Raw genomic sequence first — 27,251 nt, 5'->3', positions numbered from 1 at the left:
TGAGTAGTAGTGGCATCTGTGCATTATAGCTGCTGCTGAAGTGCCCTGCTTTGGCCTTCTCCCAGTGCAATGGAATTTGGTTGGTTTGACCTATTTAAGCAGAAGCGCCCTGACAAATCTCCGCTCTGTTCTGAACACTACTGTTTGCCTGCTGCACTGAACACCTGCACATCACAATCTCATCAGCCTGGTTAGTAAAACAGACCCATTTGTGTGACAACAGTCAATCTACTGTCCTTTGGCTCTCACAAACTTGGGTGAATACAGCTAGAGCAAATTTGCTGTAGGTTTTGTTTGTTTGGGTTTGTGTGGTTTTTTACTACAATTAAAACATTTGGTCTAAAGGCTCCAGAATAATTAATAACTGCACAAACACTGATTTGTACTATCTTTGGAAGAAATACCAACAGATTCTCCTCTAGCGGCTATAAAAATACAACCAAAGCCCGTGGAGTAAAAACAGTCAGGGGATTACATTTTACAGTTCTATGGATGTTACATACTATCATCCACTACTACCACAGAACTGTATTCAGATGGTGAAAAATGACACATTTGATTGCTCCAGGATTTAGTAGCTGAAAATAAAGTAATGTGTCTTTGAGAAATGCACTGCTTCATGAGTATGTCTTTTTAAAAAAACTATCGGAATATGTTGGATGTAATAAGGAACACATGTAACTCCTACCTCTGATGAAGAAAAAAAGGAAAGAAAAAAATGTTTTCTCCTAGCAGCACATGATTCAATTAAGTCTTCAAGCTCTTCTCTCTTTGCAGCTGTTTAAAATACAGTTATTTTCCATAAGATAGTAAAAAGGCTAGTCCCAAAGGCAAAATGAAGTCTTACAAGATTCCTCTCTACATTATCAGACAAGGATCCAGTGCTAATAAACACCTATGTACCTAACTGGCATTTTTGAAAAACATGGAACAGTTAGCAGCTTGCACTGAAACCAAAGCCCACAAGACATTAGGCCTGTTTTATTCAGGTGTTTAGACTAGGTAGGTTTAATTCGTTTTCAGTTCTAACATTTTACAATTTATTTTCTTCTAGAAAGAGAGTTCTAATGTTTCTGTATTCTCTCTTTAATATCTTGTAGAGATAGACACCTATATGCAAAGTCACAAGTTCACCCTGGATTTATCCTTTTTTCATGACACAACCTTGTAATTTTACATCCGACCACTCTAAGCTGCTGATGCTCCGTAAGGACGCTGTAAAAGCCAGAGTTGTTCATGAGCTCTTTTGGTAATATAACAGCCTGAAGCACGGCTAAGCACCAGCTGCACCGTATTTATCTACTTGTTTATGAAAGAGTTTCCCCCTCATTGTGTGGATAACTGACCTTAGCCATAGCTAATAAGACATGAGCTTCCTTGAACTATGCAGCTTTACACTGAATCTTATAAAATACTTCAGTGTTATCCATATAGCCTCACTGAGCTCCTAATGAACTGAAACACATTCTCTCTCCAGTACTGTCATCACAAACAAGGTGTGGTCCAAGGCACAAGGCACCTGGCCCAACCTTTGCTTTCACCATCTGCTTCTGTAGACAAGCTTCTTGCTGACTATCACCAGGTTTTTATAAACTAGAGAATCAAGCAACATATAGATATTTATGCTCCACCCTACACATCATCTCATCTTAGTGTCCCAACCATGTAGTGACAAGAATGGCTTGATTGCTGCAGGCTAACTGCTTCAGCAGCCTCCCCTAAATCGCAGCTGTGTTGCCAGATGTATGTCTAGTTAGTCAGAGACCTCTGGAAATTCATCGCTTCTCCACCTTAAGCCTTTAAACAGTGTGGGATCTACACAGTCTGCGTTGAAGAAAATGCAACAATTTTACTTAACATGAAAACCCTGCTCAAACTAGTTCCACTAAATCAGATGATGTTCTTATCAATCTATTCCAGACATGACAAACTTTTTCTTTTTTTCCTCCTTTTTTTTCCTTTTTTTTTCCTTTTTTTTTCCTTTTTTTTTTTTAAATAAACAACTGAGAAGCTACAACTGGCACAAAAGCAAGGATCATGGCAGCTGTAGAGCCATGCTGAACTGACTTGTAAGGGGACTTTTTCCACAGGTTACACTGTGATACTTTTGAATTTGAAACGAGTCACCGGAATATGCACAAAAAGACAGTTTCTGCTTGATATCTTTCGTTTCCATTTTTTATTTAAGAATATTACTTTTACCGCAGTTAATTTAAATTATAATAATTAAATAACAGCTAATTTACACTGGCTTACAGTTGGGGTGTTCAAGACTTTCTCTTCAGTTGCAGGTAGTATTTGATGATTTAGGATTCTCCCAATAAGCTAATACTTGTAATAAATTTTTAAATGGTTATAAAAGTCTGTCAGTTGAACCAGCACAGTGCTAGAGCTCAGATGTCAACTACATATACATACAAAATATCCTGAAATACTATGACAAAATCCAACCAATTTGTCTAATTTGTGGGTTAGTACACACATAAATAATACAATCACCTTAATCACTCCAAATAAGCATACAGAGAGTTTCATTTTGCTTTTTTCCCCCCCAACAGCACTACCCTAGTTGTTCCTGATGATGTTCCAAGCACAGCATTCCAAAGAGTCACTCGTGCAGGAAAACAGTTGAGCTAAACTCAAGTTGCCAGCTTTTTTCTAATTTTAAGTTTAGCTTTCCCATTCTGAAGCAAGCATTCTTCTCCAATACTAGTTAAAAGAGCTTATCTAATTCAACTTTCATTTTTTCCTTAAACATCTGGGAAACTTCATTTCTCTAATCAGTTTCTTACTTTCCTCCACTAATTACAATCTTGTTTTTTCTATGTATATAATTTCCTGTGTGATAATTTTTTCATCATTGGTTTTCTTGCTCTTTATATATTTCCTAGATGCTGGTGTTCAAATTCAGGCAAAGCAGCTTATTTGTTTTGTACCCATTCTCCTTAAAATACTCAGATAAAATGTGCCACAAGAAGTTATTTGCCTCTCTGTATACCTGAATATTTAGCATAGCTTCCAAAATGCCAGCATTTGTTGCCCTGATAGCTCCATCATCAGGAAATTCTAGGATTTTAATTTACTCTAACGTGACAAGCCGCCCTTCAGAAAAATTGGCCACCAGCTGTCTCTCTGCTCGAGTAGGCCAAAGTCACATGCAAAACAATGAAGCCTGTCAGACAAATGCCACTTCTCCGTTTCACTTTCCTCACTGCCTGTTCTTCCCTTCTTTCTATTTCTCCTTTGCCCTAGGCCACATCTTAATCCCATTCTCAAAATCAAAAGGTTTCTTCCTTTCCATTTGGCTCATGAAGGGTTACCATGTAGAACTAAATTGCTACAGGGGCTCACCCTTCAGATTTGGGTTACTTTCAGTTTTTATCTGTATTTTCATTCTTGTATCACCACAATCCCTTTCATGTAGCTTTCAGGCTATTTCATAGACATAGGCTAAAATCTGGAGATGGTAAACTCTTTTCTACCAAGACAGATACTGTAGTAATATCATATACATATTGAATTCCCTTCTACAAGCAAATCAGGATTTTTTAGAATGTTACTAAGTAACAGCACACAACTTGGGAAAAGTTGTTAAATACTGTATACAGACTTTCTAGTTTCTACAGTCTTAGACCATTATTTAAAAGGTTTTACACATCTCAAATAATAAACAAAATAGTGAAGACTACATTGAAAACATAAATGTTTATCATACCTATTGATTAGTACCAGCAGCACAAATATAACAGACAAATTTGAAAGTTTTCCCAAGAGAGAGCTTTGAGTCTTTAGAAAATTACCAAAATTATAAGAAGATTATGCTCAACTGATCCAATGGTTTGGTTTGCATTTCTCCATATAAACACAGTGGTATGTTTACCAAACATCCATTTCCTTCTTAACCCAGATCATAGAGTTTCTTAAACCCCACAAAAAAAGTTTTTTAATGACCACAAATGTGTTCACAATATCAAAACAAACTTGAATAAATCATTCATAGTGTGAAAACTGCAGTCTAATAACTCTGAAAGAGCTCCGCAACATAAAAGTTTCCGTAAACCTCCACAATATGTTCAAACACAACTAAAGACAGATTTACGTAATATATTAGCTTGCAATTACAAAGGACTCTTCAGGTTTTTTAATCAGTTCTCACACTTAACCACAAACCAGTAAAGAATTGTTAGGATATTTCACAGTTACTTACATTGCATAGCTTAGAAATATATCTTCTTACCAAAGTTAAAGCACAATATTAATTTCTTTCATTCATTTGAGGAAACTGAGGATCAACATATGCTGTTTCATATGCTAATAGTTTAAGTAAATCAACAAAGATTCTTTTTAAAACTAAACTCTCTTACAATGAAAAACAGAAAGAAAAGACTTTATTCCTTTGAGAAGATGTGTAGCTTACCTGGCTTTGCCATTCCACACCGACAGCCTGAACAATATTATCAGCTCTTCAGGTACTAATTCTTGCTAACTGGAAGGATATTTTCTCTCTCGCTGGATTAATAATCAACTTTCCTGATAGTTCATTTGTAATTCTCTGCTGGTTAACCCTTTGCAGGGCTCTCATTTTGAACTAAGCAGCCTACACTGTTCTGTTCATTTTAATACAAAAATAACAAAACATTTGATAGTACATACATGACAATTAAATAGCGAGCTAAAGAAAAGGTTTAAGAATAGATTATCTTAAAAAAACTAAAAGCTTATAAATACTTAAGACTTTCTTTCTCTTAAAGACTCTACTTACTAAACCTAAGAGCCAGTAAACCAATGCGTCAACAAACTGAAAGCTGTAAAGTCCAATGGCTTATACGACAGCACGCTCCCATGAAGCTACTGCTCAACCTCTCATCTTTGGTCTACGTGTAAATACGACACATGCCTGCTGAATTCTGAAAATAACATCTTTTACTATTGAATACTGTGCTGAGAAATTACCACTGTTATCAGTTTGTGCAAGGCCGTCCATCTGTGTTGTCAGAAAGCAAGAGCAAGAGTGGCCAGGAGTAAAAATGAGATAAGAGAGGCCCAGAATAGTTAAAAAGGGGAGTTCAAATAAGGTCAGAACAGTTTAACATGGGATACCTAAGAATTATATGTAATTTTATTTTTCAAAGGTAATAGTAGCAAATTACATACATTTTATCAGTTTCATAAGAATTCAATACATTTTGGCAGCTCTCTTGTGAAATGAGTAAAAAGATTATAAAACAAATCAAGAAAAACGGTTTAGAGATCTAGTATAGGAAGGTGAAACATTCTGGAAATCCTGACCTAAAGAAACTAGTCTTTGTTTGGGGGATATAAGACAGACCTGGGGATGTGCTTTGGTTGCGGACAGAGGGAAGAGGAAGAGAAAAATAAACTTGTTGCATGGATGACTGAGGCATAATGCTGCAAAAATGGAGAAATCATAAGAAAGGCTGGAAAGGCTGGTTTGGGGGGGGGTTTATTCTTTCTGGAAAACAATGACTTGGGGTTTTGGATGCTCTACGAAAAATATGAGATGACAGTTCTATTCACTAACAGAAATGCTTTCCTGGTAAATTGTGCTATAGCTGTTTTATTAAATAGTACTGTAGTACTTTCATTTTTTCCTTAGACAAAGGGACAGAGTCTCCAGAAGTTACTGCATAGCACAGAAGAGACTATTTCCCTTTGCGTAAGAGTAGTCCTATAGCAAATCTATTTTTACACAGCTGTAGGTCTCTGCTCTCTGTCTACTGCTCTCTCTCTTCTGTAGCACCTAATACAGTTTGCTGTAAACTTTCTATATGTGCTGTAGAATTTATGATAAAATGCTATAAAGTGTTGAAGCAAATTTATTTCATATTTATAGTTAATTTTATTCTGTGTGTGTTTGAAGGAAAACCTTTTAAGAACACCAATAATGCAAGAAAGCTGCAACAACTAAATTTATTGTTAAGTATCACATCAGTGGTACTCCTGGGGGCTCCTCTTCATGGGAAGAAAGCTTAAACAACATTTTCTAACACATTGGATTGCTTCCCAGAGATGTGATGGCCTACAGAGGCAGTGCTGAACAAAGCAGGCTGGAATAGCAAGTCAGTAAACAACCCTTTTCAGAGGATGGTCACAAATAAGTGCAACTTTGTTTAATAAAGGCAAATTATAGTTATCTTTTGTTCTTTACAAGGTGCATTATCTTTCTCTCCTGTTCTACCTGACTAAACCGGTGGTATCTCTTCTATCACCTGACTGAGTGGTTGGCTGGAAATAATGGGACAAAACAATCCACTATTGTTACAAGAGACAATGACCTTTCATGTCCTTGGAGCTCACCATGACCTTTCATCTTTCCTATCCTCCAATGGTCTCTCCTAACAACTAAAACTACACCCTGTTAGGCTGAATTCCAGATTGTCATAAAAAGCCCCGTCCTTTCAAAACAAAACCAATTTTTACACCAAGGTGGAGGAGAAACACAGGTCCATTGTTCCCGCACAGATGGAAGTTAGAGTTACTAAGGCAACAGCTCTAATCCCCCTTTTTACCACCTTTTTCACATCATTGGCCTATCAAGTGTGCTACCTTTTAACTCATAAGCTCAAAAGCTGGTAGTCTAACTGACTGCCCTAATTAGCTACGATTTTCACAGTACAGACAACATGATGAGCTAATCGAAATTTGCAAAATAATGACGTACCTCCAGCAAATATTCCTCCTCCTGAGGCCCAGTCTTAGAATAACAATAATGAGACCATTATTAGAGGAGGGCATTAAAATGCTGCACTGCTGCTAAACAGAGAACTTAATTGTTCTGGTCTTGTCCATTGAATCAACAACCTATTGTTGTGGACTTGAAAAATAAAGGGCTGGAGAATGGGTGCCATAATGATTGGTCTGTGCTGCCATACCAGCACTCTGTAGAATTGTTTTCCTTTTGAGACTCTTGATGGACTAGTAGTTTTGTTTAAAAGTAATATAAAAGGCAATTGTCTGGATAAAAAGTCCTATTTATTGAAATCTTTAGAAGCAGTTGCATGGATTTGTTCATGACCCCCAAGATAAAAACATAGGGACCATAATAATGCTATTTGTAGAGACCACTGCTTGTAGTGACACTAGATAACACTGTCCTGTCTAGCTACTGCAAAAGGAAGGCAGGCATTTCCTTTGCAGACAGAAATCATGACAGAAGGTCAAATAGTGGACAGACCCAATTCATCTGTAAAAAAGGAAGATGTTTGATTAAAAAAAAAAAAAAAATTAATGACCTAATATATTTGGTCATCATTTAGAATTCTGGGTTTAAATCAAACTGAGAAAGGTATGCTTAAGTCAGTCACAACACAGGACTTTTTTTTTGGTTAGTTGGTTAGATATTAAAAATGACAGACCTTATTTTGTCTTCGCCTCTTCTATGGAATTATACCCTAAACTTTGTGGTTGGCAAACTGAATAATATACCTTGAGATGTAGTGATTCAGCTGATGTAAATTGTAACTCACTGTTAGCTTTGGATATTCTTCATTTAAAATTGGGACTGGGAGGAAGAGATATCTAAAATCTCTGGAATGTCTTTTAATCTTGGGGGGTTTTTAATTGATAAGAAAGTAAAATCTACAGTTTTTCACAAAATGTTTAAGATAAACATGGTCTTGAGAAAAAAAAATTCTCCCAAATCAAAAGTCACAGGTTTATTACATCAAATAATTGTTAAATAACACTATCCTGGATTCTCTCTTAGCTTTCACTGCCATAGAACAGTTGAAAACATATAAGCAATAACAGATTTACACTTTGGAACGGAAATTAAAATCATGTCTTATTGTATTTTTTATAGTTACTTCTCTTAATGCATCTTTCTACATACAAATTGCTCAAAAATTGGCTATGACTCTAGGTTAATATAAACAATCAGAAACAACAGAATTTGGGCTTGCAAGAGTACCCATTGGTACTTTGCTATTTATTTCAGTGGGAAAAAGTTTAGGTTTTAATTTTTTCTTATTCTTGTCAACACATTGTAAATCAAAATGAGGGGAAAAAAATGTGAAAAGGAAAAATAAGGGGAAGAAAACTTAAGTTAAAGGTTAACCCAAAAGGTATTTTCAGCAGTCCTTAGAACTGCTTGCATAATGTAAAGTTGTCTTGCATGTAGTCACAGAACACATTTTCTTTAAACTCAGGGTCTTTTCTTTTGTAAATTGAAAAATGGCTAATATAAAGAAGTATTAAATTGTAAATAAGACCTCTTGCTTCATTCAATCCATGCTTTGCTTCATTTATCTTCATCTTGTTAGGCTAAATTAATTAACAATCTCTGTGTTGCACACTTTCTCTTTTCATTACATCAAATAATGGCCTGGATATAGGAAAAAACCCTCACCACAGGGATCCTGAAACACTACCTTGAGGAAGAGTCTCTTACATATGTATTGCTTTAGCAATATTAACTAGCTGGATGTTACAACATTTATTAAATGGATTCTTCATCACTTTAAAATAATTATCCTGATTTTGTGAGAAATAAAAATATTTTTAAAAAATCAGGGGCTTGCAATAGATCATGTTTACAATTTGTGAGCCACAAGTACTAAAAGAAGGAAAGTACCTAAATTCATCAACAGCTTTACTCAATGCTTTATTTAATATAAAACCCCTGCAACTTGAATATAATTTCTGGCCAACTGTGTATACAGTCCCAAACACATTAATGTGTCAAATTACTCAAACCAAGTTGCCATACCATTTGTCTGTGAATGTTCTGTATATAATTAATTGGATGTCTGGGACAGCTTCATTGGTAAATCTGGTTATTTTAATACTGTAATGGGGAGCAATGTGCTAAACTATTAGACAAGTTTTCTTCCTTTAACCTACATTATGGCATCTAGAGCAAAAGGACAAAACAGTAAAGCCTTTTTTAATCTCACCCTGATCAAACAACCCTCTTTCTCCAATCACAGCTTTGTGCGTGATATCTTTCTGCTAGTGTTTCTTATTTAATTAAAACAGACACTGACAGAAGGACATGGATTAGGACTGTAATGATGCATTTACTTAGATTAATCGGAGGCTCCTTTTGGAGTAATGGCTTAAACAAAGAACAAAAGGAAATTGTTATGAAACAGCATTTTATCCCAGGCAAAGGTCACATTATGAGGTTTTTAATTTTGTCAGCCTCTGTTATATTGGGCCTTGCTACTGGAACACGAGAAGTGCTTCTCTCCCCCTCTCCCCCGAGCCAAGCCAGTTATTATAATACAGCCATTAAAGCTGCAAATTAAAATGTCTGATTTTAAAACAGGTTGCTTAGCTCTCAAAACTCTCTAATTAGCATGCTGTGCATTGTTGTGAAGGAAGAAACCTAAAATCCTAATGACCTGCTGCCAGGTGACCACACTGCTGGGCAAAATAATATAGACCCTTTCAAGTAGTAGTAGTAGTAGTAGTAGTAGTAGTAGTAATAGTAGTAGTAGTAGTAGTAATAATAATAATACCCAGCTCTTATGAATTACCCAACTCCAGGTCTACTCTGCACCATATGTGCTTAAAGAAACAAGTGTGCATCCAGCCAAAGATCAGAGTTCAGTAGTCAGCACAAGAGATTGTTGTATGTTAACTGGAAAGAAGTTTGTGCCCATTCAGACACTGTAAGGAAGGAAAAAAACATTTGAAACCACCATGGGTCAGGTGATACTTGGACCAGGCACAGAGAAAAGCACAGAACAGAAAATTCTTACCCTCTCAGACAGAAACTACAGGTACACTTCTGTAAACCTCAAAAGAGCCAGCCCCAACTTGCTGTGATAAATTCTGCTTCTGTGCTTTGTTCACAAAAAAGCAATAATGCATTAAAAGACCCCAAATAAAGGTATATTTTTGTCCTTTCCCAGTTTACCGTTCATTGTAACAAGTTCATTGAACACACAAAATTAAGCTAGAGCTGCCAAACCTCAAAATTTTTCCACAAGTCTTGTGGTATTTTCTTAAAATATGCTACAGGAGAAAGTCTGATAATGCAAATTCAAAGATTCAAACCAAATAGAAAACATTTTCTTAAGCCTCGTGGTACTTGAAGCTCTGTTCTTTTGAATACTTGAGTTTTAGCAAATTTACTCACTTCACACAAAATTTCAAAAGAAAAGAACTCTTATCTCCCAGTGACAAAATGTACCGTAAGTTACTTCCTTTCTAAAACTGCAGCTGCAAAAATATTCATTAGTCTTCTGCACCACCTAAACTGTACACAGACCCAATCCTGCTCCAGTCACAGAGTCCACAACTCTGGCAAGCTGAAATATCACACAGTACCTAGAGACACAGAACCTGATACCAACGAGGAAGCAAAACCTTGCTGACAGTGCCAACGTTGGGTCTAAACAACAGCAGCAGAGGCTGCAGTTCAGCACCATAAAGAATACCTTCCTGCAAAGTCCGGAATAATTAGCTAGGCAGTCAAGATTAACCCCACTTGACCTGTTTTTTACCAACAGTTAAGAAAAAAAGGCTTTCTCTGTAACTTGACGTCTTTGCCATAAAGATCCCAGTCCAACCCCCTCCAAACATACCAGCATAGCATGACAGTGTTCTTCCTAGGTCACGGTGGTAGGAAGTTGGATGAGATGTTGAGAAGCTGTGCTGGCCTCGATGTCTGTTCATTCGCAGAAGTCTCCCACCCTTCAAGTGATCCGTAATTGACCAGTAAGGGACAAAAAAGACTGCAGAGGGGATTTTCAGTCATTTTTAATCCCTTATTGCATTATGTTTTACTTAAACATCATCAGTCCAGAGACAAGGGACAGTGTGATTCCAAATCCCAGTGCCCCCAAAACCACTACTCAATAGAAAGCACAATTCAATTCCTCTCCAGATAAATTACAAACCAGCCAGGTTAAGCAAATTATAATATATAAAGGACCATGGGTGTGGTTTCATCTCAAACCCATGTGTCAACACACCGTATTGCTTGTCTCTACACAGTACAGGTCAGATTCTGCCACATCATTGCCACTATACCCCCTTACAATATAGCCCCAATCGTGAAAAAAAATTGACAAATTGGCCTAGGAAATATTAACACAATTACATGTAAGTCACTGAAATGACCTACATAAAAAGAGAAAATACACTTATTTGCAAAGACAGTAATTTCAATTGACTTAAAAACCTGAGCTGCTTAAAAGGTAGCAAACAAATTCTGGTAAACAAAATGTTAATAAAATTAACTATGTAGTAGTATTCTACCTGGTTAAAAATATGCTGAACTTCACAAAAGTCTTCTACAACTTTGAGATACCCCTGTCATCAGCCAGTACTACCATTTATTTATTTGTTTAAACTTAACTTCTGTTCTGCCAAGATAATCACATCTTAAGATACAAGAACCTGTTTTTACAGACAGATGTATCATCCACTAGTGTTCCTTGGTTGCCTCTTGGTTGTTATTTTCTCCTGAATAAAGCCACCTCTGTGAGACAGAAAACACACTGCTAAGTTTATTTATAAAAAAATATGCTAACGTCTAATGAAAAACAGACTTTGTGCAAAGTGATAGGTGGTTCTATCCTTTAAAACTCACAGTCAGGAAATTCCCATTATTTTCATTTGTGGCTGTGCACATACTGGGTTTGTAGAATTCATCCTAACAGTGTATTTTAAAGGCATCTTGCGATGGCTACTGCATTGATATGCACAATGCAAATACACAGTTTCCCAAAAGTTCTATTTGTTCCTTAAAATGTATTAAATATGCCAATGCTCTTTCAGTGAGCAAGTAATAAAATCTGCATTAGTATCCTACACAGAATGTGAATTCATGCTTTAAGATCAGAGCTGCTTAGATAGCAAATTATCTGCATCATTTCACATTTACCAGCTAGAAAGCTGTCCAGGTACAGTCTGTATACAGTCAGCATTAGAACAATCAGTGCCTACATGAATACAGTACTTTGTGTCCTGTGGTTTTTGCTGAATATCCATGTAGTACATAGAAATATATGTAAAAGAACAACAGTAATCCAGTAATCCAATACTTCAATGTAGGAGTCTGACACGAGTCAGGCTGGCACAGCAGCAGCTAGTGGTATGACATGGTGGAAACACTAGTAAAGCAGTCAAATACTCAATAATCATGCTGGTTTGGTGCAGAATAAGACACTGATTGGGCTTTGATACATTATGAGTTCAACTGGGCCCATTAAAATACATCTCTGAGTAATTATAGTGGCCTGTCATGTTGATCCTGGAAACTCTGGTGGCCAATACAGAGCAGAAAAGACAATCTACTTTCTCATTTCTTTGAACATCACTTTAACACACCCACCCAAGCAAAAGTCACAATATGCTCTGCACTGATGCACAGCAGAATCAAATATATTTCCAGGAAAAAAAATCATCAACTCATTGAGATTTTATGCATAATAATGTAGGCAGGTTTGACCCAAAGACATGAAGAAAAGGGAAGTCAGTTCCTTCTAACTGTGTTTTTTTATTCAAGTGGTCCCACAGATTAGTGTGTGTGAGATAGAGATATATATATATATAAAAAAATATATATATATATAAAAAAATTGAACCTGTGTAATATGGAACTGTATATATGGAACTATATATACATAATGGAACCCATATAACAGTCATACAATGGAACCCAGTCCTGTTCTTCAAATTACCAACTTTGTCCCCAACCACTAGCACTGATCATACAGAACAGCAATTTCCACTACCTTTATATACTGTGAAACAAGTATAGTTCTTATCTCTGAGCACCAGTAACAGGTCTTTGGGTTTATCCCATTAAGCACAACCTATGCCAGTTTTTTCCATGTATCCTTTTCTACAGGTACTCTGCATCCTATTCCACCTGGTCAGTCCATACTGGTATCACTGTATGCACAGCTTTGTATAACTGCCAGATGAGAGAAAGCAGATCTGTCTGCTCTTTGGGTTTCCAAAAGACTACATTTGGGCTATACAAAGTAGTTCTTTTTCAGCCCTAAGAACTACAGGATCAAGCAACTTACACATTTGAATTCAAGTCACCAGATTACCACATTCACCACTAGAAAATCTTATTACTCTTTAACAAGTCTTGCAATCCTAGATATCCCATCTCATTCCAAAACTTCATTCCCATCCGATTTCTGATATAATGTACAAAACAGTGTTACAATCCCTTATAAATTTACTATATGGTTTTGGAACTGTTGCCCTATGAACATACCATTGAACTTTTGATGTAACATCTTAAACCCTCTTCACAATTGGAGTCTTCGTATTTTCATATCTGCTAATTTTTTTAGTCCTGAAGATAAACTAGATAAATGATGGAACAAAAAGCAGTCAACTTCACTCTTCTGGCCATTATCACTTGATTTCAATAAATGATAGGGCTATTATATTCTAAACTGTCTTCTGCAAGAGAATACTGATCTATGCAATTCATCACTGATTTTATAGTGAGTGTCAGAAATTAAGTTGATAAACTATTTCATATTTTGCTGCAACAGAAAAACTGCCTATATACCTTGAAGTGCAGATAATATACTCAATGAGCATTTCAAAAAATATTTTTGCATTCTAGCATGCAAAAGCAGCCTGCACAAATTACATGAAAATTTCACCCAAATTAATTGAAAAGAAAATTATCCACATGCAAATTTGGCTCGCATCTCACTTCAGAAACACAGGCTAGGTTTCAAGAGAAATGGGGCCAAATGGAGCTGTTAAGGGATTCCAGTTTGCTGGTGAACACAATGTGAATTAGCTCACACACAGAAAGGCATTATACATACATAAATACAATGTCATACTCACACACAAAAGACAGCCATGTAGTGAACTTCAATACCTCCTCAAAAAATAATTCACTAGGCACCTTGCAGCATTTAAGTTACAATTTTCCCACTAGTCAAAATTTCCCAATCAGTATTGCCTAATGAAGGGGGCACACAGAAGAGTAAGGCATATTTTTGACTCAGTACTTAGCATGCTAATTACCTTTTTATGCCTTGGTTTACCTGTGTATAAAACAGGAGAAACAAAACCTTTATAAATCACCTTTCTAAACTGCTTTGAGATCCGCTGATAAAAAGAGGGAATGAGGGAAACTGAATGTCTAAGCAGTCTGAAACAGGTATCACTTAAAACCAAAACAAAACTAAACAAATGAACACAAAGGCTTGGGGTTTTTTGGTTGTTTTTCTTTTTTGCTTGCTCTAATGTTGGAGCTTTCAATACCCAATCAGCCAGTCATACTACTGTATTGTTTTATTATAAAGTGGATCAGAACAGACAAATTAATCAAATCAGGACAGTGAGTGCACTTTGTTTACATGCTATATCCAGCACATATCTTTCCTACGTTCAGACTAAAATCCAGCTCAGCTGCAACAGCTTTCAGGCTGACAAATATTTCTGGAGCTGTGCCACACAGTGTTTCAGACCTGAGAGGTGCTGCAAGCAGGCAGTTTCACTACACTTCTTAAAACCCCATATATCAAATTTTCGCGTTAAACATCCCTCCAAAGGTATACCTGTCACAGTTTAATGATATGCACCATCCAATCTTTGGGCACTCATTTCTTCTGCCCATATAATTATCAGGATTTTAAATCTCTCATTTCTAAAGAGTGGAATTAAAATATATAACCTATTAGAAACAGCACACTTAACTACAGTATAGAGACTCATTTATAGTTCACTCTCAAAGAGCTTAGGGTAATAGATTTTGAAAATGTGTCGGGTTTGGTATCTATTAATATTTTGGGCTGTATCTAAATCTTTACAAAATTTCCACTGCTGACACAGCTGGAGACTGTCACACTGGTGGAAACTAAAGCAGTTTAGTAAGCAAAGTAATGCAAAGAAGTTGAACCACCTAGAATTTTTAATTATTGTACTCAATTCATTGTTCCACCAAGGTAACATAGCATAGTTATAAAAGTCTTGCTGGTAATCACAGAGAATGAGCTGTACAACTACCTGGTTTCTTCAACATTTGTGAAAAATATCATTATCCCAAATGAGCATTGAAAACACAGTTTTTCCGACGTTTCATATACATATATATAATCCTTTATATATATATGCTCATATACATATGTGTGTATGCATACGTATATATGTAGGTGTATATACCTACATGCAGAGTTGCATTTAAGCAAAATCATTACGTTGTGTTCTCAGCCTTTTCTTCAAGGCCCACCGGTTAGAGCAGATGGAAATACGTAGCCATTCCTCTGCTCTAGTTCCTGAAAGAGGACACCACAAAGTGCAGGACAGAGCAGGTGTCGCAGGTGAGCGGCCTCAGGGAACAGATGCCTCAACAAGAGAGAAGGGAGCAGAACGAGAACCAGCAACAGCTTGGGAGAGCTCAGGGACTCCCTACAAAACCCCAGGAACTTCTGCCTAGCATCTGCACTTGATAGGAAATATTGATGAGCACTTCATTCTGACAGACTACTTCAGATTAGAAAAGGGATGCAAGAAATTAAAGAGTTAAATACATAAATTTATAGAGAGGTTTAAGATAATCACATATAGAGGGGTTATCTTAAATCCTAGAGAGATAGTGTTTTGCTTTATTTTTTTCCCCTCAAGCTTGCACCTTTTGTCATAATGAAATGCATGCATAGTCAGCCCTCACTTGGTAAAATATTTGTGTTGCCATGCAGTTAAACAAATGTTTTTTTCATTTTCTTTTAAAATAGCCTCCCACCCATGTTTCTCTAAACAGTGGCCCATCAGTCCAGCTGGATAACATGTACAAGCTGAGCAGTAAAATTTCCTCTTGCCCCCATTAAAAGGGTCCTTTCCTTATTTTATCAGCCAGAACACATGGGACAATAATAGGACTTCAAAAATAGTGGAGTACATCTGAAAAGAATTCTGATTTCATAATATTCCCACATTCCACTATAACTCACAGCGTCCAATCGGCATTCAGTATAATAGTTTTAGCATAGGCAAGTGCAGAAGATCAAGGTAATCTTTTCTCATTTCTTTTACACACTGATATTCATAATTCCATTGTGTGCTCTTTTTCCTCTATTTTTATTCTTCCCGATTCTTTGTATGAAATATGGAGAACTCACAAGTATGATTATCAAATTTATGGTGTATGCTTGCTACACCACACGTTATACTCTCACAGTTGTTTGCCCTGCAGTATGAAAGATTTGCATAGCATTTAAATGGGAGAGATCTATACAAACTATAGTTAAAATATTATTACATTTATATGTTTTTCTATATGAACTAGTAAAAAAAATAATTTTTTATTCCACTTTAGGGCAACATTTTACTACAATTAAATGAAAAGTCTTAGCTCTGCTACTTCTTTGAAAAGAATCATGACCAAAAAGACACAATTCTAGGAAACATAACTGGAAGATGATAAGGAAAATCTCACTACTTCCATATGAGGCAATATCACAACTAAATGTATCTTGTTGATATTTAAAATCTGAACATATTCCCTTCTGTAATTCTTTCATCTGCGTGCACAATTTATACAAGAGCTTTGAGAGAGAAAAGAATGAAGCGCTTGCCTTTAATCCCAAGAGTTTTTTATGTGGTGGTGTTTTTGTTGGGTTTTTTAATTCATTATACTCTCCCTTCCCATCACTGGTGACCATCACTGCAGCACCATACCTCCGACTGTGAGCTTGAACACACAGCTCCCTGAAGCCAAAACAAGTGCTGCTTTTCTGATTTAGAACAAGGGACATTGGAAGGGGGCGGGGGGGAAGCTTAAGCTTCCATTCCTTCTGAATTTCAGTGTCACCTCTGTAATGCAGTATATGACACAGCAACCTAGACAATATGACAAATTACAGGAAAAGCTGCAGCATTTAAGATTACAGAAAATTATCAGATCTTTTAGCAGCAATTTAATATTGTGTCACCTTCAGAGAGAAAAACTCTTTAAACCATGTTTTACATTGAATATTTGATAAACCATACACCTGATTTGTAAGGTTTTTCTGTTTCAGAGCACAAGATGAAATCTTATGTACCCGACATTACTCCTCTCAGGGAGGACTAACACCTAAGATGAGAGGAATTCTCTGTTGCAGGAAATCCAGCGCATGTTAGACACAGACAGACAGAAGCATGGATGGAAAGAAGGAAGGAAGGAGGGTAAATATCAACAAGTAAAAGGGCAGAAAATTACTTTGGCAGTTGTGCAACAGTTACAGAAAAAGAATTTAAAAGGAAACTATTTTTTTCTCCACATGAAGTCCAGAGTACACATTTTATTATAGTGAGCACTGACTTAATTTTCCAAGACTCAGCCTGAGACAACAGCAGCTGACTACAAGCTCAGCAGAGGAGTCTAAAATTAGTATTTTAAAAAGTCTTTTTATTCTCATAAAATTTGTACATTAAAACTGACATTTTAAAAGGTTACTGCTGTAGAGAGGAACTAGCAGCTATCAAAATCTAAAAACACCAATCAAATGTAAACATGTTTCAAACCAAACTTCAGTTAGCGCAGACAAACCGCCATGCCAAACAGCAGCGCGGACCAGGGCAAAGCTTTGAGAAAAATTATAAATTAGGTAAATCTTCAAGTTATATTATTATTGCATCAAAGCTATAGTTTAGACATCTTAGTGCTAACTGCCAAATGGTCTGTGTTATTCTACGTTGTTAGCCATAGTAAGTGGATTTCCTACCACTTCAAACAAATTATCAATTCTGATTGAGCAGGTTTGTGATAGAGCCAGAGAAAAAGACTTTCTTTTAAAGTTGGCCTGTTTTATTTTTCTGCCCTACTATAGAATAGACCTTATTCTGTATGGATTTTTATACACTTTAGAGTAAGAAAAATGCAGCTATTCATTAACATGTCCACAAGTGTATTGAAATTACATTTACCCCAGTCTTTTATATGTAAGTTTGGTTTATCTATCACATACAGCTGTAAGTAGAAGAGACAAGTTAGTCCAAGGACATAGTGTCTTTCAGGCTCTACAGCACTTAGCAGGTTACTGGGCCTCCAAGGCCTAACAGATTTAACCAAGACTTTTCACACAATCAGGTAAAGAGAGCTAGGCCAGTCAGCAGATGTCCCATTCAGATAACAAAGAGAATATTGTAGTGACAATGTGAGAAAACAACAGTAAAAATGGTAGAGAAACCCACTGAACTGTAGCACGCTTTTTTTCTTTACTGAGAACCATCAACTGGAGTTTGACTGTGACATTCACTGTAGTCTTCAGCAAAGGGAAAGTCAGTCGTACAAGCTTTGTCACAAGAGACCCAAATAAACTATTGTAAGAATCAACTACATCAGTGCTGGACAATCTTCTGTATTTTAATTTCCTCTATGAACTCATAGATGATCTGTTAAAACACCAGGCTAATAGATGAAAGATTCTTGTCATGCATGTCATCACTAAATTGATCTACAACATGTTGCTGCATTTGTACCTTCTGTTTCACCCCAACATAATGCAAGTATTTAGTGTCCTTGAGTCTGAGTTAGCAATACTAAAACTTGCAAACAAGAAATGGCTATTAGTATCCAACATGGCTCTAGTCAGTTGCAAACCAATGAAGAGGTGAAAGCACTGTGATGTGAACAAAGCCAGTTTTAGCATTTGTTAAGGTCACTTCAGTTCTTCAAGTCACTCTTCTTAGAGTACATTACCTCAGCAAACCATAATAATGATGGAGATAACCCATCTGAAGAAACCAATTTGGGGTGTGGTTTTGAATTTGAATCAGGGAAAAGATGACTACACACCCCATGCTCTTGCTCGTCTCTAAGGCCAAGTTTAAATAAAGAAGAATACTTTTCAGTTATCTTGGACCACATTTCAATGGCAAGGGAACTGTGAATGAAAGAAGTTCACAAAGACGACTGTTAAACATTAAAGCATAGTATAATCACTGTATGAATTAGTCATAGCCAGTTTAGACACTGTCCAACCCACTTTCCAACCATCTGCAACAAATGCGCTCCATTAAAACAGAACCATATGGAAAACAAGCTAGCAATTAACACAGCTTCTATGCATACCTCTAATACAGCACAGATTTCAAACTTTGAGTGAAACTGACTGCTGAATTACTTCCATATTGCTGCTGTTTAGACCTTGGCAACACATATTTATCCTCACTCACTACAGTATGTCATCCCCAGATACTGCTATATCATCAAAATAAGCATGAAAAAACCACCCACAACTGAGCCACTCATTGTGGTTTATAGCCTCTGTTAATAAAATATTTGCAGATCAAAGTATAACAGACTTTTTCAAAGATGCATAATATATTACTTACCAGTCAGTATCAAAAATAATAGCTAATGCAGGGAAATCGATTAATTTATTTGCTAATTGGTAATATCTTGTACTATTAAACAAAACTGCTTCTGGTTTGAGTAGCTTTCTGCTCTCCCAGATTATTTGAAGTGCTAAAGATGCCGCACTTAACACTGTTATCACTTCCCAATCCAAAGGGGACACGCAGAAATCCTAGTTCCAAAATTCAGAGCCATAAAAATGCTCACAGGTAGTGATATTTTGGTTATTTTTCTTCAATAAAATAAGAAAACTAGAATACTTCATAGTTGTATCTGTTTCAGTGTACAAGATCCAGAAAGTGAAGCTTACTATAAAGAAGAAGCTGATTATAGCCAAAATGTTTTGTTTCCTTACTCAAAGTAAAATGTAAGTGCTCAGTACACACTATGTGTCCTTTTCTACCCAGTTCATCAGAGCTCTTCATTTTAAAACCCTGGCCCTTTAATTCAACCTACAGACATTCGTTCTCTTATGCTCAAAATTTCAGTCCATGAGGTTTGGTCAACGTGGTGAAGCCCCACAGAATCATGTAGGTTGGCAGGGACCTCTGGAGGTCATCAACTCCTGCCTCCAACTTACAGCAGCTCAGGTTGCTCAGGTACTTGTTCAGTTAAGTTTTTAATATCTTCAAGGAGAGGGAAATTGTAAAAGAAAACCTAAATACTGTACCAGAAAAAAAAATATACCTAAATGATAAAAAACATACTGGGTATTTAAAACATGACATTTCCAATGCAAATTAAGTTGCTTTAAATCATGTAATATTAAAATTGGGGGAATTTATATTTGTTTTTTTAAATAACCGGTATTTATCTAATTAAACAAAGAACATCATAAAGTAAAATCATTCTAGTTCATCAAAGCTCCCCTATTTCCTCAGTTATCCAGGACAAAGTGAAAAAACTTGACTACAGGCATCATTTTGGTACAGACATCTGAATTTTCCAAATTGGGGTTACAGAAAAGATTCATTCCATGAAATATTATCTCAGTACCTACACGATTTCAAAAGCACTGGAATTTTTGAAGTAGCCTTTCATGATTCTAGATCATCATGGGCCCCACTGTTTCCAAAGATCTACAATAAAACATGAAGAGCCTGGAAACAAAAGATTTAGAGGCAGAATTCCCCACATGAATTTAATTCTGTTCACACAGAAGTTTCTCCTCCATTAAGCAGAAAACAAGAAGAAACTGTAAAACAACTCTGCATTTCTTCCTGGGTGCTTTTCACACCTTCAAAGGTTTCAATACCGACAATACTAATAGAGCCCTATGGCAATAATACACTGTCCAAGCTTAATATATTGATGAAACAATATAGCTTAGCTATTATTATATAGGTCCATAGCTGCTTCTTGGTTTTGTCCTTAGAATTGTCAATTGTAATAGCCATATAGAAGACCATATGATGTTTGGTGGTGGATTTTAAGTACCAGCACTTCAAGTCATGTAATTATACTCTCATTTTCACTTCTTCTAAAAAGGAAAGTTCTAGAAAACCTTGTCCTGAAGATGTCCTTGCACATATGACACACCCACAGGCTTATGCACATTAACAGAAATAAAAGGATATAAACATGCATCATTTAAAATTCATGGTTTGGGGAGACATTATCAGCAATACTTGAATACCTAATACAAACAATAACTCATTTTGTCTTAAAAATATGCCCATAGCATCCAAAAGAGCTGAAGCAGCATTAAATGGGATTCTGATTAACGACATTTTGGTTTAATAAAAAGAAGGTTTCAGTGACAGCCATATTAAACATCAGTTTGCAAATATGACTTTAAATAAACCATACGCGTGTGTCAAAGACTGGCCTTCTGCCACTACATTTATTTTCTACATTCATTAGGTAAATGATATATTGCCAAAAAGTCAAAAAATATTCAAATGGTATTAGGACTGCAAAAAAGGCAATGCTTTGGAATTAGCACCTAAACCTCCTGCATCCCCCATAAATTCTGACTAATTAAATTCCTACTATGTTATTCCTCCTGTTTTCCTCACAGCTGTTTTATATATTTTCACCTGTTTCACTTCCCTTTTTATTCAAGTAACAAAAAAGCTTAACCTTACTTGATTGACAGAAAGGAATAACAATATTTAATTAACATCACTTCATATGTGACAAATCTTAAAACTCTGCTCAGTCAATAAGGCTCTATGAAAGTATTCCCCCAACATTTTTAAAAGCTTTTTAAGAAAGCTCAGAACACTGTGTTCTTAATTCAAAAGCACATGCCGAGTTAATTATGGTCTTATGCTTTGACCAAAAGTAGGATTTGTGGGATTTTCTTTTTCTTAAGTCAAAGGATTGAAAAGTAATTTATGAATGATACTGAAATAATGCACGAATTAGCTGCTAACATGCTGTTAGTTTCAAGCGTTAATTTTTTTTTTAATGTACTGGGAGGGTCAGCATTAAAGTCATGCTGACTTGAAACTCTGTTTATACTAAAAACTATGTTAACTAAACAATCATGCTATTTTACAGTCCTCCTACTTGCTTTTAGATTATTGCGCTTGACGAGGTTACTTGTTTGGGAGATTTCAGCGCAATTTCTGCCAATTTAAATATAGATGTTTCCATAGCTAAACAAATATTGTAACAGTGTCACATATACTCTCCCTGGAGTTACTATTTCTTTAGGTACATGATGTTCAATTCATGTTCCCATATCTGTGTGAGCAATTATACTATAGGTGTATACTCTACACATTCTCATATCTTACTGTTTGGCTGTTTAAGGAACTGGGTTTACCATGATCTTGTCATTACTAACACATTTTCAAAGGGGTCAAAAATGGTTCAAGGCATATACCCAGGTGTGCATGTGTGTGTGTGTGTGCACAAATGTAAAATGGCCACAGTTTAGTAATGTTTATCAAAAGTATTGCTACCTGTTTCTCAGTTGGATTTTAAAGAGCATCTAATTTCCTGTAGATTATTGATTTTAAATGTGATTTCAGGCTCTGACTCACGTGGGTTCAGCACAACTTCTCTCCCATACGATAGCTGACAGACAGAAAGGGCGCTCAGGCTGAAGCAGTTTAAGAAGGAAGAGCCATGGACAGTTTTCTCCCTGACTTTCCCCTTTCCTTTGGTATATGCTCCTCAACAGCAGACTGAGCCAGGCAGAGGCCAAGTCACACTGCAAGGCCTTCCCTAGCTCCAGCCAAACACTTATCCAGTCCTAGTTTGGTTCAGGACCAAGCTGAATTTCCCTGAATTTCTCCTGCTATTCTAACAGTTCCTATATTAACTTCTTTTTTTTATCATTGACAATAAACACTAATAACCATAAGCATTAGTCCAATGCATTCTGACAATCATTTCTGTTAGGATAATTTTAGTACCCTATAAAATTATTTCGGCAAGATAAAGTTCTCTCAGAAATAGAGGAATCAGTTATTCTCTAAGAAGAAGGTATGTGGAAGATTAATATGCATACAGTTTTGCCACAATATTATGAACTCTTGCCTAGCACTTTTACATCCATTCTGCCCACTTTACACCTCTTGCCACAGTAACTAAATGAACTCCATATGACTATTTAGTTATTATTTGCAGAGGGAATGTGTTTTTAAGTCAACCAATGCAAAATGTGAAGTCACTTCTGCACTATCCATTCAGCAAATAAGTATGATCTAAAAGTAATGCATTCTACAGCTTGTATTTCTACTGCATAATTTCATAGATTTTGAAAATGTCTTCAGCATGTTCAATCATCAGTAAGGTCAGGGTTGCCAGTGGCACAAATCCAATATTGAATTCTTTGCTAAAATAATGCAGAAAAATAACATAGCATTGTGATACACAATTAAGGAAAAGGCCATGCCCATTCAGGCTCAGGGAAGAGCATGGCTCAGCAATCAAAAGGGAATAATGCAAAAGCAGTATAAATTCAGTGACAGGTGAGTTTGGGACATCGAGCCTACATGGTGACAAAGGGCACTTGGGTGGCCGCAGTCAGGGACTGTGTGGTACAAAGTTCCAGTGACTGCAGCAGAAGCATCTTAAAAGAAGTGTCAGACTGGCAGTCACAGGGGCCAGGAAAATAAGGGAATTGGAGCTCTCACAATGAAGACGGAAGTTAGCAAGAGCAATGTATCATAAACACAAGTGTATCCACTTCTGTATCTTGCTGCAAGAGAAAGAGCAACTTGTCAAGTAGCAAATAATGTTTCTACTTCCATCTGATTTTTGGTAACTTTGTAAGTAAGACACTTTTATACTGAAAATGTGCAAAACATGAATATTTTTTGACAGAATAAAATGCCAGTATTACTTTAAATAATACTTTAAAAAAAAAAAAAAACCTGCAATGACTGAAGTGATAGGAAAAAAGATAGCTGCTTAAAAATTTTTCTCAATGCTGTCTGAAAAGCCAAATAATTTTCGATCTAATTTCTTCTACATTTTAGTTTCACTACTTGCACTATCTACCAATATAATGTAAGGATGGATTTAGGAGTAAGAGGAGATTTAGAATTTATAACAGTGTTACAATTTGTAAGATATATAGTTTTAAAAAAAATGAATCACAAATTCAGACTTCTGCTTGAAATGTTTGAAAGTGCCATTTGGATTTTTTTGTCCAATTTTGTTCATAAATCCCTTGTTTTGAATGTTTTGTACCCATTTGAGAGATGAACCAAATCAATTATAAAGTCAGGAGGAATATAGACTGTGGTAGTATAAAGGAGAAGGAACATAATTTAAGAATGAAGAGGAAAAAAACAAGGGACAAGTGTATACTTAGGTCTTAGAACACATCAGTTCTAATTCTGACATCTCAGTACTAATGTTTTGGGTGCCACAGTTCTATAATGTATACAAAGCATATTTATAAACCTATATCATCAAAAGTATTAGTCATTTAGAGAATATCAGTAGACCTTTGAGCATTTTATTTTCCTCAAGTACATAGTAGAGAAAGACTGTCAATAGTCCTAAAATAGTTGTGATGGTGAACCCCACCTTCTTTCACTCAATAATCTCAGTCTTATGCCTGAAAAGATGAAGGAGAAAAACGCTTATTGATTATTCAGTCAGTGATGGATAAACAGAAGAAGAGGTTGCCACAGAAAATATCTACAATGAACTCAAGATAATTAGGGGAAAAAAGTGACAAACAATTCTTCATTCATTTCCTAGAGAAGTTACTGCATTTCTAGCCCAGAAAACCCAATTATTCAGACCTTGCTTCCTCCATTTCCTACATTGCTTCCTTCTTATAATGATCAAGAGACCTTTCAACACAGATGTGGTAGTCTTGCTTTCTTTTCTGTTTTCTGCCCACAAGTAAATTTACTGCTCACGCCAGGTTGACAGCCTCAGAAACTGAAAGTGCTCCATTTCTCCACAGAACAGACACTCCACTGGCCACACAAGCCTCTTCACATTACCCCACCAACCTGCTTCGACCCTGACCCAAAAGGAGCAAACGTCAGGAGTGGGCAGATCAAGTGCCATTTCCATTCCAAGCCTCATATGATTCCCAAAGCTGCCAAAAAGCTATCAAGTAGTGCCAGTAACCATGGGCCTAGCCCTGTGGACACCTTTGTGGATTTGAACCATCAATTAACACAACACAGAGAACCTAACTGTCAAACTTTAGCAAATATAGGCTATCATTTACTTGGCTGGGTTCAAATCAGAGACCTTTGGGATGACAGATTCCGTTTCTAATTAAATCTTTCCTTTGCAATCCAGTCCTAGGAGCCAGAAAAAAACCCAAACCCCTACCAAATGATGAAATAAGCATTTACTAGCACAGAGGGAGAAGAAGGCTCAAAAACTAAAGGTCATGAGACCAGACCAAACACTAACACTTATTTTCTGTGTAATGCAATACTGGAAGCCTTACCATGAAGCATAGTAGGAAGAGAATCACCCTTCAGATGCTAACTTTCAGCTGCACCACCCTCACTAGCTATGTTCTGTTGCTAAGCATCTGTCGTTCACTATTGGAACTCATGTTTTTGCGTTTAACAGCATGCAATTTAAGTGGAAACCAAAATGGTTACTGCAGCATTCAAGCTGAGGGGTTTCCCCACTGAAAAGAGATCTTACAGTAAAAGAGAGAGATCAGACCAAGTTATACCTAGACGTATCAATGAAAAAACCTAAGGCAGGAAGGACTGCAGAGAAGTTGCTGCATATGGTTGGTCACTAAGGCAACCAGTTTTTAAAAGAATTATCATACATTACCACCTAAATAACCAGTTTTGTAGCTCTTCTAAGCTTTGATGTAAAGAGCAAAGTTGAAACAAGAAAGCTTCGAAGTGGACATAAGGAAAATCTTTTTCACCACTAGGAGAGACAAGCAGTGGGACAGACTGCCTAGGGAGGTTGTGCTGTCTCTATCTTTGGAGGTTTGTCAAGACCCACCTGGATAAAGCCCTGAGCAACCTGGTCAGACCTCACAGCTGACCCTGCTGTCAGCAGAAGGCTGGACTAGAGACCTCTCGAGGTCCTTTTCAACCTGAATTATCCTATGATCTTCATCTTGAGGCAAATATCAGACAAATGTGACTGAAAAACACTATGACACTGCAATGGATATGAATGCAGAGCAGCCAAGGCACTAAATACTACCTGAATGATGAGGCTTTATATTCTGAAGTTCTACACAGACTACTATGAATATTACTGCTGTGAATACAATGGACAAAGCAAAAATAAGTTTGTTTATAATATTCCTCTTACCATACTCTCTAGTCTCCAGTAAACGTACCATCGCAGAGTCATTATTAGTGTACAAAAACTTGAAGGTTTTGGTGAAGATGCAGAGAATCACACAGGAGAGCACACTGAATGATGAGTAACATGGCTAATCCTGGAAATCTGAACCAGGATTTCAGACAGCAACAGATGTTATAAGACTTCAGACAGCTGGCCACAGCTTCCACTGCTGTGCTTGCAATAGCTACACACAGGCAGGCTGTGGAAATAAGAGATCTAGGTGGTATTGCAAGATCCCTGCATATCCGTGAGATATCTCTGGTTCTGGGAGAAAGAAGGTACCTTCATGTTGCAGCTCCTTTTGGCATATAACAAGGATACAGCGGTAACATTCTTGAGGACTAAACCAATGCCCCTCATGCTATGTGTGGCTGCTACGAACACACTAGCTCCACTGAATCAGTAACACTCCGTTGAGGAGTACTGCTTCTATATCCATTGTTTGTGTTGCCTTATGTTTTTTGCCCTTTACCTACTAATTTTTATGTAACAAAGTATACCTCCGTGGGTCACAGACTTGACTAAGTCCTGAGTGCCCAGAAACAACACCCAAGTTTTATGTGCTCATCATTTTTTTGATGGGTCTGTACCCTCCTTCCATTTTACTATTCAGACAGTCAGACCACTATTGTACATACTTTATCACTGGAGTTATTCACAAGATTGCCAGCCTTTTGGAAGTAATTTCTTCTTCCATCGCACAGATCCACAGGGAGAACTTAGCCTTTGTAGTGAAAATCCTAATGCCAAAATTTACTTTTTCAAATTAAAACTAGATCCAGTAGTAAAACTATTTAGATTGCATTTTGAACATCCTTGAACAAAGTCTGTTGAGCAAGGATGCACAGAGTATTTATGACACTATATCACTCACAGGATCTCCTCAAGAAATTCAAACCTCTTACAAATTGGTCAGAAGAAAATTTCAACTATGCCTTAAAACCCTCTTTATGAAAGCCATATATAAGATTTCTTTCTTCTCTTTCTCTATTCAGAGATTTCAGTGTAAATAACTACCTGGAGTGAGAAGAACACATTCTTCAGTTAAGTATTTATTACAGAAAGGACACTATATAAAGACTTTCATACTAAGGTGTGGTCCAATAATTCTAATCATTGCTTTAACATCGAGTCCTTGTCTTGTTAGCAAAAACTAATCCCCTGTGTAAAAAGAAGATTTTTTTTTTTAATT

At 36.5% G+C, this 27,251-nt stretch overlaps 1 protein-coding gene across 10 annotated transcripts in view; it reads right to left on the bottom strand.

The window, feature by feature from the left end:
* SOX6 (SRY-box transcription factor 6) overlaps window positions 1-27,251 on the bottom strand; it is a 384,457-nt gene that overhangs the window by 268,579 nt on the left and 88,627 nt on the right. For 3 of the 10 annotated variants that reach the window (XM_052811159.1, XM_052811162.1, XM_052811164.1), the window contains exon 1: window positions 4,418-4,880. The exons of 5 other annotated variants lie outside the window; for them this stretch is intronic. The gene's annotated coding sequence lies outside the window, so the exon portion shown is untranslated. Of the gene's footprint in view, window positions 1-4,417; window positions 4,882-27,251 lie in introns of those variants that run through there. 2 more of the 10 variants (XM_052811163.1, XM_052811165.1) reach the window with 2 other exon arrangements.

The sequence above is a fragment of the Harpia harpyja genome, chromosome 16, assembly GCF_026419915.1.
Source record: "Harpia harpyja isolate bHarHar1 chromosome 16, bHarHar1 primary haplotype, whole genome shotgun sequence".
Classification (NCBI taxonomy): domain Eukaryota; kingdom Metazoa; phylum Chordata; class Aves; order Accipitriformes; family Accipitridae; genus Harpia; species Harpia harpyja.
This window is presented reverse-complemented; position numbering and strand designations above follow the sequence as displayed.